The sequence below is a fragment of the Hemiscyllium ocellatum genome, chromosome 22 (genome assembly GCF_020745735.1).
Source record: "Hemiscyllium ocellatum isolate sHemOce1 chromosome 22, sHemOce1.pat.X.cur, whole genome shotgun sequence".
Classification (NCBI taxonomy): Eukaryota; Metazoa; Chordata; class Chondrichthyes; order Orectolobiformes; family Hemiscylliidae; genus Hemiscyllium; species Hemiscyllium ocellatum.
The window spans coordinates 47,477,409-47,483,811 of record NC_083422.1 but is presented as its reverse complement, the minus strand read 5'-3'; positions in this window follow the sequence as shown (position 1 = coordinate 47,483,811).

Sequence of the window (6,403 nt, the reverse complement as noted above, 5' to 3'; positions counted from 1 at the left end):
GGCAGATAGTACCAGTGTAGGAAATAGATAGTCATCAGTGGGGTCAGTCAAACAGGGAAAGGAATAAAGTCAAAATTTGGATTGCAGTGACTCTGAAGGTGCAGAATATGTCAAAAATAACTGGGTGAGTAGTAAGTGCAGATTGTGAAGTGGAAATATATTGTAGCTAAAAGAGACCTGGGTCAATCTGAGCAAGGATGTTAAATATGCCTGGATATACGGTATTCAGGAGAGATAGGAAAGAAGGGGTGGGAGGTCATATTTGTTAAGGAGAGCATTGCAGTGTTGGAGAATTTAGCCAGAGTGAAATAACAAAAAATATACAAGTATATTGCATGGTATAGTTCATTGGCTACCAACTTGGGGAAAGGATGTATAGGAACACATTTGCAAAGAAATCTCTATGACTCTAAGTGCAATAATTATTGAGTAGTCATATGGAGTAATGTTGTTACCAGATTATTGGCTGGGTTAGTGATAGTGTAAAGGGGAAAAGAGAGCAAGAGTTTGTCAAATGTGTTCAATAGACTTTTCTACAGTAGGTAATAAAAGCAAAATACTGTAGGTGCTGGAGATCTGAAATAAAGACAACAGAAAGTACTGGAGAAACTCAGTGGGTCTAGCAGCATCCGTAGAAAGATCAATTGAGTTATGTGTTGAGCCGAATATGACTCATCTTCGGAACTACACTGGTTATAATGTTCTAATATCCTTTGGGCTCAGTTGTGATGCCGGTAGATTTGAGAAAAACAAATGCTATGTTTTTCATAAAATTAAATAAACCCAGCAACATCAGAAAAATCAGTTTAACCTTGGCGATGGGGCAGCTTCTGAAAATTCCAACTTGAAAACAAATTAATAATCAATTGGGAAAATATAGTTTAATAAAGAAGACAGCATAATTTTTTTTCAGGGTAAATGGTTTTTAACTAACTTGCTTGAACCTTTTTAATAAGATAACAAGGTTGATGTAGTATACATGGACTCAAAATTTCTTTGGTACAATGCCATGCAACAGACTTGTGAGCAAAATCAGAGCTCATGGAATAAAAAGGAAAGAAGCAACATGGATGAAAAATTAGCTGAATGACAGGAAACAGAATAATGGGGAGTATCTTTGTTTTGGACTGAAGGATGTTTAATAGTGGAGTTCCCCAGTGACCCCTCCACTTCCTGACATATATTCATAACTTAGATATTGATGTATAGTCAGCAATTTCAAAAATTGCAGATAGCTCAAAACTCTGAAGTTTTGTGAACTGTGAAGAGGATAGTATAGAACTTCAAAAGGAAATAAACAAATTGATTGAAAAGGGAAGGCAGGTGGCAATTGAAGTTTAATGCAGAGAAATGTGAAGTGATCCAATTTGATAAGAAAAACATGAAGCGATAGCATAAACAAAGTGCACAACCTAGAGGGATGCAGGAGCACTGTGTATGATTTGGTGAGAGTGTTGGGGGGGTTGACAGTATGCATATAGCAATTAAGTGTACAATATGTTAACCTTTATTAATAGGGGCAAGGAATACAAGAGCCAGGAGGTGATGTTGAAATATATAAAGTTCAGCCTTAGATGGAGTACTGCATCCAGTACTAGGCACTGAGCTAGAGATGGATGTGAAAGTATTGGAGTGAGATTCAGGAAAGATTCATGAGAATATTTCCAGGGATGAGGATCTTCATTTCTGGAGATAATTTGGAGACATTGTGACTATTTTTCTTGAAGAAAAGAAGATTGAGATGAGATTTGGTAGGAGTGTTCAAAATCATAAGGGTCCTGCACAGAGTAAACAGGAAGAAACTATTCCCCTGTGTGGAGAGTTGATGACCAAAAGGTATAGATTGAGGAAAATTAACAAAAGAAGCATTGGCAATACAAGAATGGTTAAGGTCTGGAATGCACTGTCTGGGAGGGCAGCAGAGGGCAGGTTTATTTGAGGCTTTTACAATGCTACTGGATCATTATCTGAAAACAAAAATAAGTTGCAGGGCTATGCGAAAAGGCAGGGAAATAAAACTAAATGTGTTATTCCATCCAAGGGCTAGTACGGATATGATGGATCAGATGGCCACCTGCTGTGCTGTAACCTTTCTGTGATTCATTCTGCCTGCTTGGGTGGAGATCAAAAACCACTTGGCATTATAAGATGAGCCAGGAGTTCCCCTGGTGATCAGATAGATACTCATCCCTCCAACAACATCAAGAAAATTGATTCTCTTGTCATTATCTCATTCTGGTGTGCAGAAACTTACAGTGAGTGCATTCACTGCTGTTTATTTCTTTCAATTTTCAATCACCTTCTTTCTGATTAAATCTCCCCAGTTTTGACTGAAAGACCTAGTTTGCGCTGGTGGGAGTTTAAGATTGGGAGGAACTAGCTCCGCTCTGGGCTCTCTTACTGTCTTCACTCCTCAGTGAAGGGATGTGGATCCACAAGGTCATTGCAAAAGAAGCTCAAAGAATTGAGGGGAATGCTTCACTCAAAGATACCTTCATTCAATGTGAGTGCATTTAAGAATCTGTAAAGAACGATGATGGTTAAAAGGGGAAATTATAGTGAACAGTGGATACAGTCTGACATTCACCATCTAAGCCATGATACTGTGAACATTTACTATTATAAAGCAAGTGCAGTCTGACATATACCAGTGGGTGCCACTTTGAAGATAACCATAGAATCCCTGCAATGCAGAAGGCAGCCATTTAGCCCATCCAGTCTGCATGACCCTCTAAAGTACATCCCACCTACACCTAACTCCAAATGTGTCCCATAACCCCATATTTGCCATGACTAACCCACCTAGCCTACCCCGAACACCACAGACATTTTCAGCATGGCCAATCCAACTGACCTGCACATCTTTGGACTGTGAGAGGAAACCGGAGCACCCAGAGGAAATCCACGCAGACACGGGAAGAATGTGCAAACTCCACACAGACAGTCACCCGAGGCTGGAACCTAATCTGGGCCCCTGTGAGGCAGCAGTGCTAACCACTGAGCCACCGTGCCGCCCTGGGCACTTCTTAGAGCAATCTTTTTATTGTTCCATTTCTCCTTTTTTTCATTTTCTAATCTCACAGCTACCAATACACTTTTCATTTTTCTCTAGTTTTTCTCACTGTGTGTATTTTGCTCTCATATCAACATGAAATGGCCACTCAGTCCCTCGAAGGTCATCCATCTTGTAATCTGAACATTAACCCTGAACAATTTGGTTCACTATCGCTGACCAGGCTTCCCTAAAATTCCTGTCCACTGATCAATCATCAGCGTCTTTCTCCTCCCTCCCTCCCGAGTCTTTATTTCCCTCCTGTTACTATCTCTATTTCCTTCCATCCTCTCTTTCTCTCTCTCTCTCTCTCTCTCTGTCTCACTTTTCTATCTTCTTTGGACATCCCACCTTTGTTCATCCAATCCCTGGATTAGATTATTATAAAATGGAGTATGTGTTAACCTTGGACACTGAAGCTGGTGAGCAGGGATTTACCTGCCCATAGTGTGGCTCCCTATTTGGAGGGAGGGGATTCAGCTTTGACCTTTTACACAAAATTCTGACCTACGTGAGCTGCAGGAGAGTGTACGATCCATGCCTGAGGATGGGGAAAAGGGGACCTTAAAGGGTCAATGGTGTCCATAGAATTCCATTTGGGGTCCAGAGTGGAGAGATGTGATTTCTATTCCAGCCCCCAGTGCACATTGCCTCACTCTGCAACCATCTTCCCGGCTGCAGTATTCCCAGCCAATTCTGGCCCCCTGAACACCCTGATTTCAATCTCTCCGCTGGTGGTGACCACACCTTTAGTTGTCTTTCATTTGGACTATGATCCCCAACTTTCCCCCTCCCCCACCCCCCCCCCCCATCTCTTGCCTCTGAAGACTCTTCATAAAACCTCCCTCATTGGCGAAGCTGATGGTCACCTGGCCGAATATCTCCCTTTGTGACTGGGTGTTCCTCTTCACTCACTGGGCAGCTCGCATGAGGGGGACTGGAGGCGCTATCTGAATGCAGGTTGTTGCTGGCGGAGTGGATACCTCGCTCCTCTGGGATCCATCCCCCCGGCTAGGTTTCTGGGTTGGGGGTGGAGGGGGTGGATTGGAGGAGGGGCAGGGAGGATTTGACACCTCCTACCCGAGGCTGGGATCGCAAGGACAAGCAGTTATCCTGACAGACCTGGCGCCAGCTCTCCTTCAAGGTTCAGAAGTCAAGGGCCCGGCAGGTAAATTAATCCGCAGAGAGGTTCCCGGAAGAGAGAGGGAGAGAGAGAGGGGATGGACAGCGCACATCCACGCATTAACAGAGGAACAGATCAGTTGTACTTAAAACCAATGCTACTGCAACAGGGCAACTTAATGCATAATTAAAACCCGCAGCCTTAATCCATAATGCAGCGAGCATCGGGTCACTGAGAGAGAGAGAGAGAGATTCCCCAGCTCAGTGAGTTAAAGCAAAGAGCAGCAGAAGATGAAAGGGGCAGGAACCCTTGAAATAGAGTGGACAGATATCGATAACATAGCTGGGGAACAGGGCAGGAAGGAAGATCAAAGGGAGGAGCAGGCACTGAGCTGGGAGGAGAGGTTTGCTAACATCTTCTCTTGCCCGTTCCTGGATTTACTCCGCCCTCGTTGTGTCCGGGCGACGGGGCCGTTTCATCCGGATTCTTGCTCCTGGAACAGTAGGAGATTGACGCCTGAGACTGAAGCGGGATGGATCAACAGTGCGGCAAGTGAGAGAGAGAGGGAGGGAACAGAGGGAGATGTGCAGCAAACTCCGAAACTGTTGGGATTGGGTAGGAGGCTGGAGAGAGGGGAACGGCATTTGTACTGAGAGCAGAGATAGGGACAGGGATGACGATGGGATTGGGTTGGAATGTTGTAGTTCATGTTTAGGATGCAGGTGACCCTCTGTGGCTAGGTCAGCATTTACTGTCCGTCCCTTGAGAAGGTGAGGGTGAGCTGTCTTCTGTCTTCCATGTGCTGCAGATAGATCCACAAAGCCCTTAGGGAGGGAATTCCAGGATTATGACCCGCTGACACCAGAGGAAAGGCGATATATTTCCAAGTCAGGATGTTGAGAGGAGAACCTGCAGGGACACGTGTTCCCATGTATCGACTGCCCTTGTCCTTCTAGATGGAAGTGGTTGTGGGTTTGGAAGGTGCTGTCTGAGGTGAGTTGGTGTAGCACATCTATTGAATATTAGTCGTGGAGGGAATGGATGCTGAAGGTGGTGGGTGGGGTGCAAATCAAATGGCCTGCATTGCGCATGTTATGGAGTGTTATGGCCCATTCAGGTAAGTGTATTCCACTGCACTCCTGGAGAGGGTGGACAGTTATCGGGGTGACAGGAGTTGAGTTACTCACAACAGAATGCTCAGATTCCGACCTGCTGTTGTATCTGTTTGGCAGAGCCAGTTCTGCACATGATGTTAATCATGGAGATGTTCAGAACTTTAGTTAGGCCACACTTGGAATATTGCGTAGTTCTGATCATCACACTGTCAGAAGGATGTGGATGCTTTGGAGAGGGTACAGAAAAGGTTCACCAGGATGTTGCCTGGTATGGGGGATTTTAGCTATGAGGAAAGGTTGGATAGACTGGGTTTGTTTTCACTGGATCTCAGGAGGTTGAGGGACGACTTGATAGAAGTTTGGAAGATTGTGAATGGCGCGGACAGAGCAGGGAGTATAAGGCTTTTTCACAGGGTGGAGAGGTCAATTACTAGGAGGCATGGGTTCAAGGTGCAAGGGGGAAAGTTTAAAAGAGATATGCAAAGCAAGCTCACAGAAAGAATAGTGAGTGCTGGAACACACTGCCAGAGATGGTGCTGGAAGCAGACACAAAGAAGCACCTGCGCTGAAAATGTGTTGCTGGAAAAGCGCAGCAGGTCAGGCAGCATCCAAGGAACAGGAGAATCAATGTTTCAGTTCCTGAAGAAGGGCTCATGCCCGAAATGTTGATTCTCCTGCTCCTTGGATGCTGCCTGACCTGCTGCGCTTTTCCAGCAACACATTTTCAGCTCTGATTTCCAGCATCTGCAGTCCTCACTTTCTCCACAAAGAAGCACCTGGATGAATACATGAACAGGAAGGGAATAGAGGGACATGGATCCTGTAAGTGAGGACAGTTTTAGTATGGAAGACCAAAATGTGTTGGTGTAGACTTGGAGGGCTGAAGGACCTGTTCCTGTGCTGCATTATTCTTTGTTCTGACACCAAGCTGTTCAACAATTGCCTGGATCTCACTAATCAAGGGTAGGAGGTGTTACAATGTGAGAGCTGTTTGGAAGAGGGCCTTACTTTTCTGCATGTTTAATGGAAGAACCATTTTCTCAGAGAAGGAGTCGACAATGACCTTTAAAGATTTTTTAAAAAATGTTATGCTCTCATTTGCATAGCTTGTGG